Source organism: Pseudorca crassidens, chromosome 1, assembly GCF_039906515.1.
Source record: "Pseudorca crassidens isolate mPseCra1 chromosome 1, mPseCra1.hap1, whole genome shotgun sequence".
Taxonomy (NCBI): domain Eukaryota; kingdom Metazoa; phylum Chordata; class Mammalia; order Artiodactyla; family Delphinidae; genus Pseudorca; species Pseudorca crassidens.
This window is the reverse complement of record NC_090296.1, coordinates 39,272,493-39,294,056: the sequence shown is the minus strand read 5'-3', so window position 1 is coordinate 39,294,056 and position 21,564 is coordinate 39,272,493. Positions and strand designations below refer to the sequence as shown.

The following is a 21,564-nucleotide window of genomic DNA, read 5'->3' as shown; positions in this document are numbered from 1 at the left end:
AGAGGGCAGAACAAGGATTTATACTTAGAAGTTTCTGGAAGGTAAATACCAAGTCAGTATACAAATTTCATTTCCAAGTACTACCTACTAATTGAATAAATTGCCTTGAAAACTCATGAAACTCACACCACTGAAAGAGCCAAACAGAAATATGAATGTTGTCTGTGTAATACTTTCACTGAGGAGGTTGGACTCTTCAAATTCCAATATTCTTTAAAATTCAAATATAAAATTAAATATATAGTACATGTAGCATTAGATGACTATTCACAAATAAGTAAGCATAAATTTTATTAAAAATATATTTTGAAAATAATACTGGGAAAAGTTACAACTCCATCAAGAGAAATTTAAAAGGCTATGTAAGAAATTATTACCACTTATATTATCAGAGTTGGAAGTGAATCTGGTAAGCGTGAGATTTTTGATCAGTCATCTAAAGAACAAAATAACTGCAGATGAGGGTTATAAGGAATATTCACAAGGGAGTTATATTAATGTGCTTTCAGAATCAGACAATTTTATGACGCTAGCAAAATTACTTACCTCCATCACCCTCTCTCATTAAGCTGTTGGTTAGATTAGAAATACATGTGAAGCACACAGTCTCCAGCACATAACAGACATTCAAAATATGCTGGTTGTCTCCCCTGAACTCTCGTAAAATACTTCCTGTTTGAAAACATTTTCATCACCTCTTGGAGATTCAGCAGCTTCCAGGAATAACATATAGTCATTGACCTTGTACTAGAAACCAATACTAGTGATGATCACTGTAAACACAAAAGTCAAGGAGAAGCAATCCTCCATCTAAAAGCACATTTTCTAAATTAAGATTGATACACGAAATATAGCTTATCAAGTGGCAATAATTTGTATTTTAAAATAAATATTCTCTAAATTCAATAACTGTCCATTAACACCAGCATATTTTTCCTTCTCTACTGGCACATGAAGTTGGGTATTTTTTAAAAATGTAATACTAATCTCTAAGTCTGACATCAAATTTCTAGGAGTTTAATTAGAAGTCTTTTAAAGGGTTGACATGTTTCTTATGCTTCCTGAGTAAACAGGGCTTGTGCTAAACCTTCAAGATATTAACACTCTTTGGACAGGACAAATCAAAACATGGAAACACAGATACTCTATTCCTATATCATCCCCGTTCACTGAAAAGGGATTCCATCAACTGACATGACATCCTCCTTCCCACTCCGCTCTGACCTTGTTTGCCTTTTTAAAGGTAGTTACTTAACCTTGGAAAGACATAGCCTTAGTGCAGTGCGGTAACTGAGATTACCTTTCGTGTTTGGGGAAAAAAGCATCTATTTCAAATAAACAGTGGAGGAGGGCACATAGGGGTGTCAGATAAAATGCAGGACATCCATGCAATATTTAGGACACACACTAAGAAATCATGCATTATTTATCTGAATGGGACATACTGATACTGCCATGTGAAGTTCTCAGTTTATGAAAGATTTGGGGTTCCTGGAGACTGAGAATCTGTGGACATCTTAGGCCACAGCTTTATGTTTTAAATTTTCAATACAATGGCTAATAATTGCTTATAATTACAGTATGCTTACCAAGTTTGGGATGCTTTGTGATTTAAGGGTATAATGTACCCATGTAAAATATCAGAAGAAAAAGCCTTCTTTATCCAGTTTCCCTTACCACCAGCCGGCCCCACCCCACCAAGAACCAACAAAGGCATTTGCACTGCTACTATTAAGTGGAGAACAAAGACTCCTAATGCCAAACTACTGAGAACAAAGAAAAAAAAAAAATTCTGTCACAGGGCCAGGCTGCCAGTCTGCATCAAGGGACAAATGAAATAGAACTGGGTTGGCATATTTTGCCACCAAGAAAATGTAAAATGAAATGAGAAAGAATGAGGTTTTGTATATGGAAGACAGAATCCTAAGAGTTCACAACTGGATTTGATAAACTATTTACAATAACCAGGCTTTTAAGCCAGAGGTCACTCTAAAAAAACTATTGGTCTGAATGGAGTTTACTGAATGAGACTAAATTTATTTTATTTCTTTTGACTGCAGAACAGAAATTATGGCCTATTGAAAAATACAAAAATTTTCATATAACAAAGAGGTCACAAACATATTATCTCATTTAACTGTCATAACTACTCTATGAGATAGGTCCTATTATTCTCATGTTACGGAAGAGCAAACTGAGGCACAAAGAGTTTAAATGGTTTGCATTAGGTCACACAGCTAGTAAGTGGCCAGGATACAAATCCAAGGAGTCAGATTACAAATAGTCTTAACCATTATACTCTACTGCAGCTCCTCAAAATAACTTTCACACCACCTTCTGGACCCTGTGAAAACCTGGATAGGTGAGTGGGTGAAGTAGGGAGTGATATAGTAGTTTAACAACCAACAGGTAACCCTTCATAGAGCATTTGCCATGATGAACCATTCCTCAAAGTGGTGAATTGAACAAACAATTGAAGCTCTGTGCTTGTTAAGCAAGTAGAGAGTTGACAAATTCTTGCTGAGTAGAATCAGGTTCAAATCTTTGACCCACAAATCAATCTTTAAAGAACTTGAATCAGAATCCTTCAATTGTAAGAATAGAATGACATCCATTAAGAACTTATTTTCTAGTTGATGACAAAGCAAAACTTTCCTAATGCAAGGTAAGAGAATATAGGCCCTGAAATTAAAAACAAAAAAACAGGGTTGATTTTATCATATTTACAGGGTTTAAAGACTAATAATCTACTGAGGTGTCACAAGCAGTTGATCTATGTCTTACATGTAAAGCATGATAGCTTTTTGTTGTATCTTAAGTTATAAAAAATTTATTATATAACAAATAAGAAAAAACTCACTGTATTTCAAAACTTTTAAAGGTAATAAGCTATCCCTATAAGTTCTTATAGTTTTGAAGATCACTTTATGACCCTAAACTCCAAGTTTGAATAACAATCTATTTTTATTACTAAGGAGACTACATTTCATCATAAAAAAATAGGATGGAAATTATTCTACATTACTATTACAAGTATGAACATTCTCAAAATATCTGAGCTCATGCTGAATCTTTCCTTTTAAAGAAGTGCTTTTTACCTTTCACTTTTTAATCATGTAAAATAAATATAAATCATGTAAAATAAAATGGTTCAAATTAATAAGGAATAGAAAGATTGATAAATTTTATTTAGTTAAACCTTCCAAAACAGTGTATAGTTTAGTTTAAAAACCTGCATGCTACTTTTTGGCAATTGAAAGAATCTTCAAACAATGAGTTTTCATAATCCAGTTGATTCTTACATTGGTAATGTGTCACACACAGAGTAAAAATTTTCCTGTTAATTCAATAATTCAATACATAAGCTATATAGATGAATTCTGCTTAATGATAACATGGAAATGATGATGATTATTCCCTAGAAGGCAAAGATTAAAAAACAAAATCCCCCAAAACATTATTTTAGAAAATGTTAAAGGATCTGAGTGAAGTTCATAGGAGATCAACTTACATGAATTAAATCATGTAAAAAAAATATATATCCATGATTATCAACATGGTGTTTGATAATCAAATTAGCTTTTAAAAAATGCAACATTTGTTTTTTTTCTCAGTGTTAATAACCTAGAACCTTCTGCACTTGATGTATTCTGTGTCTTTTGCCCAATGGCAAATCAAATTGCTAATGAACACCAAAAAATTAAGGACAAAATTAAAAAAGAAAAATCACGAATCAGGCTATGATTCTAGCCACACATTTATTGGTAGAATGCACAACAGTCTGTACTCTCTCTATCAGCAAAGAGGTTTATTTCATTTAAGCTTTTCTTCTTGTTGCTTCATTAGGTTCTGGGGAGCCCATGCTAGAAGGTTTAATTTATTTAAATGATAAAATCTTCTTAAACTTAACAGGGAACATGGCCAACTGAACTTTCCATTTCAAAAGTAGGACATTTGATCATAAAAGGGATACCAAAATTAAATAATTTGAATGTGTACTGAACTTTGAAATCCTATAAAGGCAAGGGAAAAAAAGGGGTTAGAATCATTTATTTAATGACATGGATTTAGTGTTATGTAATTTGGAGGCTAGAGGTGTGCTCTCTGAAACGACCCATCACTTTCCAGATCTGTGAATTGACTAGGAATCTATAGCTATATGCAGTCAAGCAGCAGCTCCAGTTCACCTGCTATTTAAGGATCTAGTTGGTTTGGTTCTTTGGTTCTTTTTACTGTTTCTGTAAACTTAGTCACTAATTCTAACTCTAGTCCTTTCAGTCATTCCAACCTGAACTAATACAACAAAGCGGTACTTATTAAACACTATCATGTATTTATCAGAGGCTATAAACTTTTCTTAACAAAGGTCACAGTGACAGCTGTGGTGGGTGAACATGTGTGACTGAAGGATAACAAGATGCATCACACTCTGTTAGAAATATGGTTGCCTCGCTTCATTTCAGCCACTCATAGACCTATAGGCTCTTCAGGGGCCAGGAATGTGTTACAGATCTAGTTTAGCCTCTTTGGTCCTAAATAAACTTTGAGGAATTAATTAATTAACTGATTAATGTAAAGAAAAAGGAAGGAAGGGAGGTGAGTAGAAAGGAAAAAGGACGTGAGAAAAAGAATATGTTTTCATTTTGTTAATGTGTTGGGAAATGCCTAATGTGAATAAGGGTGGTGAGTAAGATGCAAATGCAGGACATTCTAGAATTACTGATACAATTACATGTTTTTATAACTAAAGTTTTTTTTCATTAAAAAAATAATAAAATAAGGAAGCTAAAGTCTTCAAAACCAAGAATATAGCTGTTCCAAGGTAAAGCTGGCAAGGTTTAGATTCACTGTCTCAAATACTGCAGTAATCCATGATTTGTCCTCCTTGCCTCAATTTCTAGCTTCATTTCCCTTTATTCCTTTCTTTGCTGTTGTGTATCAGATATGATAGTGTCCCACGCAAAAAATCACAAAGTAAAACTAAAGCTCTTTAATCAAGTCAGCAAGCCTACCGTGGTTCAGTCTACCTGCCCCTCCAATCTCTATTTTCTCCAGTCTCACTTGACCTTAACACACCAGCCACTGAATCACTTGGAGATCCAGAATCTAATACTGCACATATTGTTCTCTCTCCTCCTAACCTGCTGGGGAGCTCCTACTTATCCTTTAATCCTCAACCCAATTGTGCTCTTCTTTATGAGGCAGGACCAGCTACATAATATGTAGGGCCAAATACAATCTAAAAATTCAGGCCCTCTAACATCATGCTTAATGGTAAAATACTGAAAGCTCTCCCCTGAGTTCAGGAAAGAGAAAAGCATGTACCATCTTGCCACCCCTATTCATCATTGTGCTAAAGGTTCTAGCCAGAGAAATTGTCAAGAAAATGAAATAAAAGATATCCAGAATGAAAAAGAATTAAAACTATCTGATTTGGAGATGACATGATTAGGTACACAGAAAATCCACACGCGCACGCACACACACACACACAAAACTATTAGAGCTAATAAGGGAGTTCAGCAAGAATACAGGATACAAAATCAATATAAAAGTTAGTTGTATTTCTATACACTAGTAATGAACCATCTGAAAATAAAGCTAATAAAATAACATTATTGAAAATAGCATCAAAGAGAATAGAATACTTAGGAAAAATTTTAACAAAATAAGTGTAGGACTTATACACAAAAACTATAAAACATTGTTGAAATAAATTAAAGAAGACCTAAATAAATAGAAAGACATCTCATGTTTATGGGTTGAAAGACTTAATATTGTTAACATGACAGTATTCCCCAAATTGATCTGTAGATTTAGTTCAATTCCTATCAAAATTATTACTGCTTATTTTTCAGAAATTGACAAGCTGATCCTAAAATTCAGGTGCAAATGCGAGGGACTCAGAATAGCTTAAAAAAATCAAAATATACGAATGTAATTGGAGGATTCATACTTCCCAGTTTAAAAACTTATTACAACGAATTAGAGAAATGCAAATCAAAACTACAATGAGGTATCACCTCACACCAGTCAGAATGGCCATCATCAAAAAATCTACAAACTATAAATGCTGAAGAGGGTGTGGAGAAAAGGGAACCTTCCTATACTGTTGGCGGGAATGTAAATTGATACAGCCACTATGGAGAACAGGATGGAGGTTCCTTAAAAAACTAAAAATAGAACTACCATGTGACCCAGCAATCCAACTCCTGGGCATATACCTGGAGGAAACCATAATTCAAAAAGATACATGCACCCCAATGTTCATTTCAGCACTATTTATAATAGCCAGGACATGGAAGCATCCTAAATGTCCATCAACAGAGGAATGGATAAAGAACATATGGCACATATATACAATGGAATATTACTCAGCCATAAAAAGGAACAAAATAATACCATTTGCAGCCACATGGATGGACCTAGAGATAGTCATAGTGAGTGAAGTAAGCCAGACACAGAAAGACAAATATCATATGATATTGCTTATATGTATTATCTAAAAACAAGGGTGCAAATTAACTTATTTATAAAATAGAAATAGAGTCATGGATGTAGAAAACAAGCTTATGGTTATGAGGGGATAAGGGGGCAGGGATAAACTGGGAGATTGGGACTGACATATACATACTATTTACTATATATAAAATAGATAACTAATAAGAACTTGCTGTACGGCACAGGGAACTCTATTCAATACTCTGTAATGGCCTATATGGGAAAAGAATCTAAAAAAATAAATAATCCAGAACATGAGGAAAAGAACCTTGTTACAAAGCTATAGTAATCAAGACAGTGTGGTGCTAGCATATATATCAATGGAATAGAACTAAGATAAATAAATAAATAAACACATAAATAAATATACCTATGCATTTACGGTCAATTGCTTTTTGACAAGGATGCCAAGGGGGTTCAATGAAGAAAGATCAATCTTTTCAACAAATGGTGCTGGAGCAACTGCATATTTACCAATAAAATATGAATATGGATGACAGCCTCATACCATATACAAAATTTAACTCCAAATGTATCAAAGACCTAAATGTAAGAGCTAAAACTACAAAATTCCTAGAAGAAATCCACAGCACAAATGTTAGTGACCTTGAATTAGGCAAAGCTTTCTTAGACACCTAAATCTCAAGCTACCAAATATATTAAATAAATAAATTGGGCTTCACAAAAATTCAAAACTTTTTTGCTTCAAAGGACACTATCACAAAAGTAAAAAAACTCACAAAATGGAAGAAAATATTTGCAAATCATATACCTGATCTAGCATACAGAATATATAAAGACCTATTACGATTCAACAATTAAAACACAAAAAAATTTAAATTTAAAAATAGTTACAATAGCCAGAACATGGAAGCAACCTTTATGTCCATCGACAGATGAATGGATAAAGAAGATGTGGAACATATATACAATGTTAGTCATAAAAAAGAATTAGTCATAAAAAAAATGAAATAATACCATTTGCAGCAACACAAATAGACCTAGAGATTATCATACTAAGTGAAGTAAGTCAGACAGAGAAAGACAAATATCATATGATATTGCTTATATGTGGAATCTAAAAAAGAAAATGATACGAATAAATTTATATACAAAACAGAAATAGACTCATAGATATAGAAAATAAACTTATGGTTACCAAAGGGGAAACGGTAGAGGGGGAGGAATAAATTAGGTGTGAGATTAACACATACACACTACTATATATAAAATAGATAACCAACAAGGACCTACTGCATAGCACAGGGAACTATACTCAATATTTTGTAATAACCTATAAGGGAAAACAATCTGAAAAAGAATATATATATATATGTGTGTGTGTGTGTGTGTGTGTATATATATATATATATGTATATGTATGTATGTATAACTGAATCACTTTGCTGTACACCGGAAATTAACACAACATCGTGAGTCCACTATACTTCTATAAAAATATATATATATATAAATGGTCAAAGAATTTGAATAGACATTTCCCCAACGATGGTATACAAATGACCAATAGGCACATGAAAAGATGTTCAGCATAATTAGTCATTAGGGAAATGCAAGTCAAAACCACAATGATATACATTTCACATCCTCTAGGATGGCTATAATTAAAAGATAACAAGTATTATTAATAACAGAAAATACCAAGTGTTGGGAGGATGTAGAGAAATTGGAACCCTCATTCATTGCTGGTGGGAATATTAAGTGCTACAGCCTCTGTGGAAAACAGCTTGGCAGTTTCCCAAAAAGTTAAACATAGAGTAGTCATACGACCCAGCAATTCCACTCCTAGGTGTACATCCAAAAAAATTAAAAACATACAGTCATGCAAAAACTTATACATGAATGTTCATAGTAGTATTATTCATGATAGACCAGAAGTAGAAACAACCCAAATATCTATTAATGGATGAATCAGCAAACAAAATGTGGTATAACTTTACAATGGAATATTACCCCGCCATAAAAGGAAACGAAGTACTGATACATGCTACACCTTGAAAATATGACCCTAAGCGAAAGAAGCCTAACACAAAACGTTATATATTGTATGATTTCACTTATATGAAGTGTATAGAATAGGCAAATTTAGTCAGAAAGTATATTAATGTTTTCCAGGGGCATGGGGATATGGGAAATGGGGAATGACTACCAGCAGCTGTGGGGTTTCTTTTTGGGATAATGAAAATATTCTGGAATTAGATAGTGATGATGGTCGCACAACTTTGTGAATATACTAAAAAACACTGAATTGTACACTTTAAAATGGTGAATTGTATGGTGTGTGAAGTATATCACTACAAAAAAAGCAGGTCTCCTTGTGCAAAATTATTAAGAATTTCAAGATAGCAGCAGCAGAGTATTCAACCAAGAGCAGGGCTCTTCTAAATGCAAGGCCTGCACGACTGCACGGGTTGGGCATCCATGAAGCTAGCCCTGCTGGGAGGCTTTCACTTACCGCCCCAGATAGAATTGGGTCCATCCTATTCTACACTCTAATGGCATTTATTTTGTGACACATTAGTGCTGAGATACAGCAGCAAACAAGATATTCATTCACATTGTGAGTATTTGTTAAACACCTACCATGTTTCAGGCCCTGTTTTGGAGTTAGGTATACATCAGTAAACAAAACCAAACCCCTTAAATACTCCATAAAATGTCAGGTGATGATGTGGGGTACAAAGAAAAATAAAGAGTGGCAAAGTGGTTGGGTCTCTATGAGGAAGTGTTACTGGAGCAAAGATAGTCATGGAATGAAGAAGTGGGCCATGCAGATGGCCAAGGGAGAGGGGGACCCCGAGCTGAGAGGATGCTCTGCGTGTCTGAGGAATGGTAAGGAGGGCAGAGTGGGTGGCACTTCGTACATGGGGAGAATGACTGGTGAGGAGGCCAGGGACTTTGGTTGTTAAATGTGAGGAGAAGCCACGGAGGCTTTGGAGCAGAGGATTCACACTGTCTCACTTCCACTCTAAAAGGATAGCTCAGGCTGCTGTGGGGAAAATAAATTGTACGGTCGGAATGATAGGAGGAGGGTACCAATCAGGAGGCTTTTTGAGTTAATTCTGGGGGGACATCATGGTGACTTAGACCAGAGAGGTAGAAATGGAGGTAGTGACAAGTGGTCAAATTCTGGATTTATTTTGCCAGTAAGACTAATGAGCCGGATAAACAATCAGAGAAGAGAATTTTTTTTTTTTTTAAGTCTCTCTTTAGGCTAAGCAAAAGTATAAATAGCAGTACCGTTTTCTGAGATGGTGAAACCTGATATGGTGCCCTATAAACTATAGACAAGTTATCTGCCCCCCTAGACACACACACACACACACACACAAATATGCATGCATATATACACACATGCATATATAAACATGTGCACAATGTATAAAAGTGGAGCAGGAACAGGATAACTGACTAAACACTCCCATAAAAAGGGGTGGGGAATAATGGCTGAGAGGCTCAGCAGTTGCTGGTCCACAGCAATGAGGAAATCTGCCAGGCAGGCATTGTGAGGCCCCTCTGCCCTGGCAGTAGGGTAAATTCCTTTGTTGGTCTCTCAGTCTGCTATCTGGGATAAGCTCTCTCATCCATTGTTCTCTGTGGCTCCTGATTCTATCTCTTTGGATGTTCTTTTTTGTCCTTTTCCCTCTATAGTTCAAAACTAATTTGGGGATTGGAGAATTTGTCCAAGAATTTGTCCTCCTCAGCTTCTTCCTGACTGTGCAAATTTGGGGGCCTAAGGTTTGGTTTTGAGCTCGCATAGCAAAATGACTTTTTAAGACCAAGCTTATGGTTTCTTTGGCAATATAATTATCTAAGATATTTAGTAAGTTTCTGATCTGTTGATAGTCAATTCCATGCTCCTGCAACCTCACAAAAAGTTCTTTCCTAGATATAATTCTCAAGCCTGGTTTAATCCTTTTCTTTGTTGGCACCATGTCTCTCTGTTGCTCTCTGCCTCTGTCTCTTTCTCCATGATGGAAACTACTTTGAAGGCATCGGGCTTGATGGGAGGTCATATCTGATCTTTGCCACAAAACTGTCTTAATAGACTATTTTGTACAATGACTTTTCAATCTTATTTCTGATTTTCCCTGTTCTAAATTCCTTTCCATATCTGCTTACAAGCCAGCCAATTCTTGCCGGTGATCACCTCTTTCTTCTCATGCCTTGCTAAATGTAACCAGTCACAACCCCAACTCACTACTATACTATTCTGCTTTCCAAACTGTTCCAAAAGAAATACAGCATTGGAAGGCAATCAGAGATAGCCACTCTACTGAATGTTTTGTCACTGGAAAATATTTGTCTACATCTTTTAAAGTCTCAAATATCAATATCCTTACTTATTTCTACTCCTGCTAAGTTAATTCCACATATTTTAGAATTAATGGTGGCAGTGTCTCACTATTGATATCAATTTATGCTCATGCCCAGGAGCATTGCATTTTTCCCCAGTGGTACAAACATGAGAGTATATTTAACACACTGTACTGTACAGTTTAACTTGGTAAGTTTTATGTTATGTTTTTTCCAACAAAAATTCAAATAATATCTAAAAATAGAACCATAAACTTTCCAAAAATTACTTTCAACTCGCAAACTTCCTCTCACACAAAAAAATACAAATTTATCAATAAATAGACATGAAATTAAGACTATTTCCATAACTATTCACCAAGACAAATGAAAATATTGATCATTAACCCAGAAGAAAAATAATTATATAAGTCATGAACAATGCAGGGGTAATAATTAAACCAACATTCACATAGTTTTACTGGAGACAGACATACTGGAGATTGAAATTTGAATTCAACACCACATTGTCTTAAGTATACTGAGTTGAAAATTGTCATTTACACACTTGATATATTGGTAAAAACCAAAACAAAACTAACTAATTTGGGGGAACCTGACATTAAAAAAGGAAATAATTGTAAAGGCATTGCTAAACAAGAATAAAAGAAAATTTATTGCCCCAGAATCTGAACACAACACATTATGTACTATTAAGAAAAAAAAAAGACTCCTCCTAAATAACTATAATTTTCAACTGTGACTATTTGTTAGCATTTAAAAATTCAGGAGAAGATTCAGAAGAATAACGTTATTTTATTTCAAACTTCTTAGTATAGAATTTTTAGCACACTCAAGTTCAAAGGAACAAAACTGATGAAGAAAAACCATGTCTATTATGTTTTGCTATGAATAGCTAAGAATAAAGCCCCTAGTATAGCCTGAGACCCATACATGAACCACTAGACTACACTGCTTTGGGGAACATAATTATTGTATTCATAGTAGCTATTGCTTCCACATATTTTCATCTTGGAATTACTGCAATAACAATATTGGATTAAGGGAATTTTACTAAGTATTTCCCATGGATTATTTGCTCATTTAAATTTCACAATAATCCATTTTATAGATTTAAAAACTGAGGCTTAGATTTAAAAATCTTCCCCAGGGCTTCCCTGGTGGCGCAGTGGTTGGGAGTCCGCCTGCCGATGCAGGGGACGCGGGTTCGTGCCCCGGTCCGGGAGGATCCCACATGCCGCGGAGCGGCTGGGCCCGTGGGCCATGGCCGCTGAGCCTGCGCGCGTCCGGAGCCTGTGCTCCGCAACGGGAGAGGCCACAGCAGTGAGAGGCCCGCGTACCGCAAAAAAAAAAAAAAAAAAAAAAAAAAAAAAAAAAATCTTCCCCAAGTCTACACAGCTAATAAGAGACAAAGTGTGCTTTCCAACGGGTTCTATTGAACTCAACTAGACTAGTCTGATTTAGGAATGCCTGATCTAAATTTAAGAGAGATGCAAAGGATTTAAAGGCTCAAAGGACTAGGGAGAAGGAAATTAAATGATAAAGGAGGTTAAATTACTTTAATAATGGCATACACCAAAGTCATGACTCTAGGCTAAAAGTTTAATACGCAGGAGATGTAGACATGTGAATATGTAATGGGACTCTTCAGTATGCAAGTAGAAAATAACATTGTTTAACATTTGTCAAAGATGATACATTTTATAACACACTTTAGCATATGTTACCTCATCCCCTGTCCCACTGCAACTCTACAAATCAGGAAGGGCAATTATTATTATCCCTATTGAACAGATGAAGGTCAGAGAAGTTATGTGACTTGCTTAAACTCATTTAGCTAGTAAATGGCCAAGCTGGGACTGAAATCTATTTCCTGACATCAACTCCAGTGCTCCTTCCACTATTCCATGCTGACATTCCTAATGCTATGTATAATTTTGTTTTGTAGTTTACAATGCACTTTCAGCTATATTACCCTACTGGATCTCATTTGATACTATTCCTTTGTCCCCAGGAACACGCCTAATATGTGGCTTTAGCTTTTGCCTTGTAAGATAATTGCTGTGCCTCAGGGAGAACAATTACTGAGGTAAGGCAGTTACAACACCTTAAGAAATATTTTCTTAATGAAAGAAAATTTCCACGGCTTTTGTCTGGAAAACCAACTATAGTACATTTACTTAAACATGTGTTAATTTTTGCATTTGATGCTAAAAGAATGATGCAGCTTTTAGTTAATATCACACACACAAATTCTTCACTGTTGGGAAATTCAGATTGAGTAGGTAAATAATTATCTCTATTGGAGTATTAACCTCTAGAAAGATTTAGAAATGTATATCTAGTCTAGATAATATAATACTGTTTCAATCTTTTACACTTGGAATCAAATTTACATAAAATAAAATAATTCTTGGGTATTTCTTTATTTTGTGGAATTTGATAGCTGAAACTCAGAGGAGTCAAGTGAACAGGAATTTGGATGGACAGCCAGTCATTCACAGTGGGATTCAGTACTCTCATTTTCTGGTTTCTAAGTCCACTCTCCATTTCCCCCATGGATATCTTATTTCTAGATTAAATTCTGTGGCAAAATTAAAAAAAAAAAAGTCTCTGAGAGTCAGGAGGCAAGGGTTTGGATACTATCTCTGATAATGACTACCTGTATAAACTTGACCAAGCCACTCAGCCCTTCTAAACATCAGGTGTACTTAAATATCTATTTAAAGTAAACAATTCTCTATTTTATCAGGATGATTTAGCTATTCCATGTCAAACAGACATCAACTGCTTATGCTGAATCTAATGAGTGGCATAAATATAGCATGTATTCACTCAGCTGAATTGAGAATGGGTCTGTACTTGTTGATTGCAAAATAACCAAGTTCTTGTGTAGAAATCTCTCCTCTTTCATTCACCACTTGGATTTTTGAACTTTCCATAAAAGCTAAATTAGATATGCAAGTGATTTCACCCTGCCTCTTTGGAACATCTCTACACTATTCCATTTGAATAATTTGTTCAATACATTTAGATAATGCAAAGGAGGCCATCTATCCCTGCCTTTCGCAGACTGAAAAGTAGTGTACCATATTATACACTATTTTATGTTTAACTTAGTAAAAGGTTACTAGGAACAGAATTGGTGCCTCTTTCGAACTTGAAAACGTCCTTTGCAGGAGACTTGATGTTCAGAGGGTGCAATGGAAACAGCAATGATGGGTCATTTGGAGACTGGAGTTCTAGTCCTAGCCAGGGATCTAATTAGCTATGTGACCTTGTATGTAAGTCCCACAATCTTTTTGGACTTTAGTTTCTTTATTTAAATAGTTATTACAGTGCTAGGCTTAGTTCTTTTCAGCTCTATCCTCAAATTTATGAAATAAGACAATCTACTTTACACTCTTTAAATTATTCCTAACATAACTTCTTGCTAGAAAATAGCACACTTGACTCATTTTCAAAGTGTCAAAATTCTTTGCATCGAACCCTGCCCTGCTGAGGCTTCTGTGACCCTCAGTAACAATTACAGATCTAGAATACATACATGTGCTGCTCTTATTTATGTTTTGATTCTGCTTCTTCCTGAGGCAACTGCTTACATGCTGTGCTGAGATAAGATGAAAGTTTCCTCCTAATTACCAAGGTTTGTGCTTCTAAAGATTGTAGGCCAGTAATTGAATTGCAGTGTCTAGAGCTGAGTATTAGCTAATAACTTTGTCCCTACAGTACTAAACTGTAATTAGTTATTCTAGTCAAAGCAGAGTATGAGAAGTTACGTGGCTGTTTCTTTAGTGCTGCAATTGTCAGAAGCTGGAAACTACAGTTTTAAAAAGAGCTGTTTTTTGATTAAGTGATCGAGATGTGCCAGTACACTTGCCCACCAACGTGCATGCACATATACACACTGCAAAGCCAGCAGAGGCCCATGGGAGTAAAGTTTGAGCTGTCGTCATTGGAAGGTCTGGTTAAAGAGATCTAGGCTCTGCACATTACTGGGGCACAAATTTTGAAAAATTATATGTATTAGATGGCATTAGAATATATGATAACTTCACTTGAAGCTTCCTATATAAATAAATTCATATATTGATACCAAGTCTAATATTTGTTAAGTAAAACATGTATCTGTGATTTATTCTATTTGGAAGAATGTTTATACAGCCAAGATAGATCTGCCACTGTCATTTTCTATTTATTATTAGCTAGTTGTGTCATCCTTGTGTGGAAGGGCCTCATATTCCATATATATAACTGTGATAGGAGGTACTGTCTCCTACTAACATAGGTAAAATAATAAAGTACTAACTTGAGAAGAGCCTTTGCCTTGTTTTCTTAGAGAGCACAGATTATATAGCCCAGTTGATACTTCAGAGAATTTTGGATCTGAATGAAAGATAATCTCTGAGGAGTAAACTAAGTATTTTTAGTTGAGAATCACATGGTATAAAAGGGGAAAATATGGGAGATCATAGTTGATTGAGGACATAAGAGTGGAAGGAGAGGGCGTATGAGAGTTTATGTTTTTGAGGGTCAGCTGAGTTCCAGGCACATATTATGCATAGGGAATGCAAAAATAAGTGACTTAAATAAATGCAGGGACATACCATGTGTATGGTTTGGAACAATGACTATTGCTAAGATGGAAGAAACTCTCCCTTAACTGATTCACAGATTTGTTATAATCCAAATCAAAATCCTAGCAGGATCTTTTGAAGAAATCAACAAGCTAATTTTACAATTTATATAGAAATGTAAAATGCACACGATAGCCAAAGCAAAACTAATTGATAGGAAAAATACTAGAAGACTTATACTGCCCGTATTTTCCTATTAAAAACTATAGTAATTAAGATAGTGTGGTATATAGTACATGTCTTAGTCCTATCAGGCTGCCACAACAGAATACTAAAGACTGGGTAGCTTATGAGCATCAGAAGTTTATTTCTTGCAGTTCCAGAGGCTGGGAAGTCCAAGATCAAGGCACTGGCAGATTAGGTATCTGGTAAGTTCCCACTTCTTGGTTCATATAGGGCTCTCTTTTCACTGAAGGGGGAAGGAAGCTCTCTGGGGCCTCTTTTATAAGGGTTCTAGTCCCATTCATGAGGGCTCTACTCACATGACTTCAATCACTTTCCAAAGGCCTCTCTTTCAAATACCATCACATTGGGGATTAAGTTTTAACATACGAATTTTGAGGGAACACAATTATTCACTCTATAGGAGCACATGAATAGACAAATATGCAAATGAACAGAACAGACTGTCCAGAAATAGACCCATACGCATTTGGACACTAAATTATGATGAAGGTAATGGTGCAGTAAACTGGGGAAAGTGATGTTTTCAATATAGGTATATGATAAACGGACTATCTGAAAAATATATATCTTGCCCTTTATTTCACACTACACACAAAAATCAACTTGAGACAGATTACAGATCCAAATGAGGAGAGCAAAACCCATAAAGCTCTTAAAAGAAAAAATAGGAGAAAATCTCAATACCTTGGGATAAGAAAAGATTTCTTAAACAGCAAACAAAAAGTGGGAATCATAAAGGGGTAAAAAGAATAAATGAAACTAACTACATAAAAATTAAGGCTTTTTGTTCTTTGAGAAATACCATGAAGAGAATCAAAAGACAATCAGAGTGAAAGGAGATAAATTCAATAGCTATATCCAATAGAGGACTCATATGCAAAATATATGAAGAATTGTTACAAATCATTAAGAATAGAGACAGACAACTCCAATAGAAGAATGAGCATCTTACCAAGACAAAGTTATATAAATGGTTATTAATTATATGGAAGAGTGCTCATCTTAAATAGGCGTCAAGGCAGTACAATTTAAAACCACAATGTATTTCCCTTACACACTTACCAGAATGGCTAAAATGATAAAGAAAACAACAAGTATTGGTGAGGATGTAGAAAAACTGAATTCTCATAAACTGCTGGTGAGTGTACAAATTCATACAGCCATTTGTAAAAATTGTTTGATGAGTATCTACTAAAGCTAAAGATAAATATACTCTATACTTAGAAATTTCACTCCTAGGTATATACCCCTCCAAAAAACCTGTGTACAAATGTAAATTAAAAGGCATGCACAAGGATGTCTGTAGCAATATAGTTCATAATAACCCTAACTGGAAACCCAAATGTCCATCAAGACTAGAACAGATAAGTTGAAGTATATTCATTTAATAGAAAACTCTACATGAATATCAATGAACCACAACTACAGGCAACATGAATGACTCCTACAAAATAATATTGAGTGAAAGAAGCCAGATACAAATGAGTATGTAATGTGTAATTCCATTTATATAACTCTAAAAATCAAAAAGACATGAAACTAATCTAAAGTGTTAAAAGTCAGAACAATAGCTAACTCTTGAGATTTAACTTGAGAAGTTACAAGCACCGACACCACGCAAATACAAAGAATCATAAGAGACTGCTATGAACAATTACATGCCAATAAAATGGACAACCTAAAAGAAATGGACTAATTCTTAGAAAGGTACAATCTCCCAAGACTGAACTAGGAAGAAATAGAAAATACGAACAGACCAATTACCAGTAATGAAATTGAATCAGTAATTTTAAAACTTCCAACAAACAAAAGTCCAAACCAGATGACTTCATAGATGAATTCTACTAAATATTTAGAGAAGAGTTAACACCTATCCTTCTGAAACTATTCCAAAAAACTGCAGAGGAAGGAACACTTCTAAACTCATTCTATGAGGCAAGCATCACCCTGATACCAAAACCAGAAAAAGATATCACAAAAAAAGAAAGAAAATTACAGGCCAATACCACTGATGAACATAGATGTAAAAATTCTCAACAAAATATTAGGAAACCAAACCCAACAATACATTAGAAGGATCATACACCATGATCAAGTGGGATTTATCCCAGGGATGCAAGGATTTTTCAATACCTATGAATCAGTCAATGTGATACACTGCATTAACAAACTGAAGCATAAAAACCATATGATCATCACAATAGATGCAGATAAAGCAATAAAGCTTTTGATAAAGTTCAACATACATTTATGATAAAAACTATCCAGGAAGTAGGCATAGAGGGAATCTACCTCAACATAATAAAGGCCATATATGACAAACCCACAGCTTACTCAATGGTGAAAAGCTGAAAGCATTTTCTCTAAGATCAGGAACAAGACGAGAATGTCCACTCTTGCCACTTTTTTTTTTTTTGTGTGTGTGTGTTACGTGGGCCTCTCACTGCTGTGGCCTCTCCCGTTGTGGAGCACAGGCTCCGGACGTGCAGGCTCAGCAGCCATGGCTCACGGGCCCAGCCACTCCGCGGCATGTGGGATACTCCTGGACCGGGGCATGAACCTGTGTCTCCTGCATTGGCAGGAGGACTCCCAACCACTGTGCCACCAGGGAAGCCCCACTCTCGCCACTTTTATTCAAGGTTTGGAAGTCCTAGCCACAGTAATCAGAGAATAAAAAGAAATAAAAGGAATCCAAACTGGACAGGAAGAAGTAAAACTGTCACTGTTTGCAGATGACATGATGCTATACATAGAAAATCTTAAAGATGATACCAGAAAACTATTAGAGCTCATTAATGAATTTGGTAAATTTGCAGGATAAAAATTAATATACAGAAATCTGATGCATTTATATACACTAACAACAAACTATCAGAAGGAGAAAATAAGAAAACAATCCCATTTACCATTGCATCAAAAAGAATAAAATACCTAAGAATAAACCTACTTAAGGAGGTAAAAGACCTGTACTCAGAAAACTATAAGACACTGAGGAAAGACATTGAAGACGACACAAACAGATGGAAAGATACACAATGTTCTTGGATTGGAAGACTTAATATTGTTAAAATGACAATAGTACCAAAGGCAATCTACAGATTCAATGCAATTCCTATCAAAATACCAATGGAAATTTTCACAGAGCTAGAACAAATAATTTTAAAAATTGTATAGAAACACAAAAGACCCTGAATAGCCAAAACAATCTTGAGAAAGAACAGAGCTGAAGGAATCATGCTCCCTGACTTCAGACTATACTATAAAGCTACAGTCATCAAAAAAGTATGGCACTGGCACAAAAACAGACACATAGAACAGTGGAACAGAAGAGAGAGCCCAGAAATAAACTGACATACTTACATTTAATTAATATATGACAAAAAAGGCAAGAATAAATAATGACGAAGAGACAGTTTCTTCAATAAATGGTGCTGGGGAAACTGGACAGCTACATGTAAAAGAATAAAATTAGAACATTCTCTAACACCATGCACAAAAATAAACTCAAAATGGATTAAAGACCTAAATGGATTAAGACCAGATACTATAAATTCCTACAGGAAAACATAGGCGGAACACTCTTTGACATAAATTGCAGCAGTGCTTTTTGGCTCCATCTCTGAAAGCAAAGGAAACAGAGGCAAAAATAAACAAATGGAACCTAATTAAACTTAATATCAAAGAAAAACCCAATTAAAGATGGGCAGAAAACCTAAATAGACATTTTTCCAAATAAGATATACAGATGGCAACAGGCACATGAAAATCACTAATGTCACTAATCATCAGAGAAATACAAACCAAAACCACAATGAGATAGCACCTCACACCTGTCAGAATGGCTATCATCAAAAAGACCACAAATACAAGTGTTGATGAGGATGTGGAGAAAAGGAACTCTTTGTACACTGCTGGTGGGAATGTAAATGGGTGCAGCCACTGTGGAAAACAGTATGGAGGTTTCTCAAAAACCTAAATAGAACTATCATATGACCCAGCAGTTCCACTCCTGGGTATATACCCAGAAAAAATAAAAACACTAATTTGAAAAGATACATGCACCCCAATGTTCACAGCAGCATTATTTACAATTGCCAAGACATGAAAACAATCTAAGTGTCGATCAACAGATGAATGGATAAAGAAGATGTGGTGTATATATACAATGGAATACCACTCAGTCATAAAAAAAGAATGAAATTTTGCCATTTGCAGTAACATGGATGGACTTGGAGAGCATTATGATAAGTGAAACAAGTCAGACAGAGAAAGACAAATACTGTATGATATCTCTTATATGTGGAATCTAGAAAATACAACAAACCAGTGAATAAAACAAAAAAGAAGCTGACTTACACACAGAGAACAAACTAGTGGTTACCAGTGGGGGGAGGGATGGGGGAGGAGCACTATAGGGGTAGAGGGAAAAAATGGGTTACTATGGGATTATATGAAATCATGTTTGTGCAACTTTTGAAAATTGTAAAGCACTATAGAATTTAAAGAACGTAACATTCAATTAAATAAATAACTAAGTGTTAAAAGTCAGCACAGTAGTTAAATCTTGGTTATGGGTCGTCGTGAATGTAATGAAGCAGGAAATGTTCTGACATGCTTCCTGTTCTGTTTCTCAAGCTAGGTTTTGGTTACATGGATGTGTTCAGTTTGTAAAAATCTATTAAGCAGTACACGTATGGTTTATACACATTGCTATATGAGTTATTTATCAGTTAAAAGTTTACTTAAATAAGTAAGAGCTTGTTCCATTCCCAAGGATTCTCAGTGTAGTAGGAGTAGATCCTCTCATTAGCATGTTACTACAATGCAATGAGATAACTCAGTGTATTATAATTCATCAAAGATTTATAGGAGCCCTTATTGTGTGCATGATAGGCTTGTAGGAGCTGAGGATATAATGATGAATAAAATGAGCTTGCTTGCGATAGATCTTGGGAGGAAGGAGTAACTAATGCTAGTCAATTGTGTGAAGTCACTAATGTTGCCTGGTGTGGGGATTTGGGGAAAGCTTCCTAAACTTTTGAGCAGGACCTTGAATCATGAGTAGGAATTCACCAAAGGGATAAAGGATGAAAGGAAGTGTAGGCAGAGGACACAGCTGGTAGAACATGCAGAAAACTAAGATCATGGTGCATTAAAAGAACCTTGATTTATTCTCTATTCCTGGAGTCAAAGTTTCCTGGGACTAAGAGACGGAAGGTTAATCTAGAAATGTAATTTAATTTACTTTTTAAAATTTTCAGAAGACTGTGAGATTCATGAGAGCAGTCATTATTTCTACTTTTTCTGCACGTCATGTGACATCCACACTCTCCTGGTTCACTTCCTAGTCACTGGTCAGTGACTAGCCCTAGTCACCTTATCTGAATCCTCCTCTTCTTCCTGATTTCTAAATGTCAGAGTACCTGAGGGTTCACAATTTTAAATGACAGCTATACCTCAAAGAATAGCCAAAAATTTTATGTAGTCATAGTCTAAACTTCAAGCTTTTATATCCGTATAACATATCATCTAAACTGAATATATTTTAGGAGAGAAGGTCCTATTAATAATTATTCCAAGATAATAGGCATAAATCAGGACTGCCCTGGGCAAAGCAGAACATATGGACACCACATATACCCAGCTACTCGCTCAACCTCTCCATAGCCAATAGACACCTCAGCCTCAACATGGCTCAAAACAAACGCTTGACATTCAAACCTGAGAAAGAGGACTGCACATTGTCTGGATATGCCAGACTTTGAGCTAGATGAGACTTGCTATTGTCTACTCTGTGTTCTAGGTGCAGGAAGAAGGATAAGGCATATAGTCAATCTCCACGGTAGATTACTAATTTATCACCAGACTGTTTCCTCTTTTTCCCTTGCACAGGGCTAGCTGA

The 21,564-nt window shown here is 35.4% G+C and overlaps 1 protein-coding gene across 1 annotated transcript in view; it reads right to left on the bottom strand.

The window, feature by feature from the left end:
• KCNH5 (potassium voltage-gated channel subfamily H member 5) overlaps nt 1-21,564 on the bottom strand; it is a 333,597-nt gene that overhangs the window by 12,858 nt on the left and 299,175 nt on the right. The window lies entirely within an intron of this gene.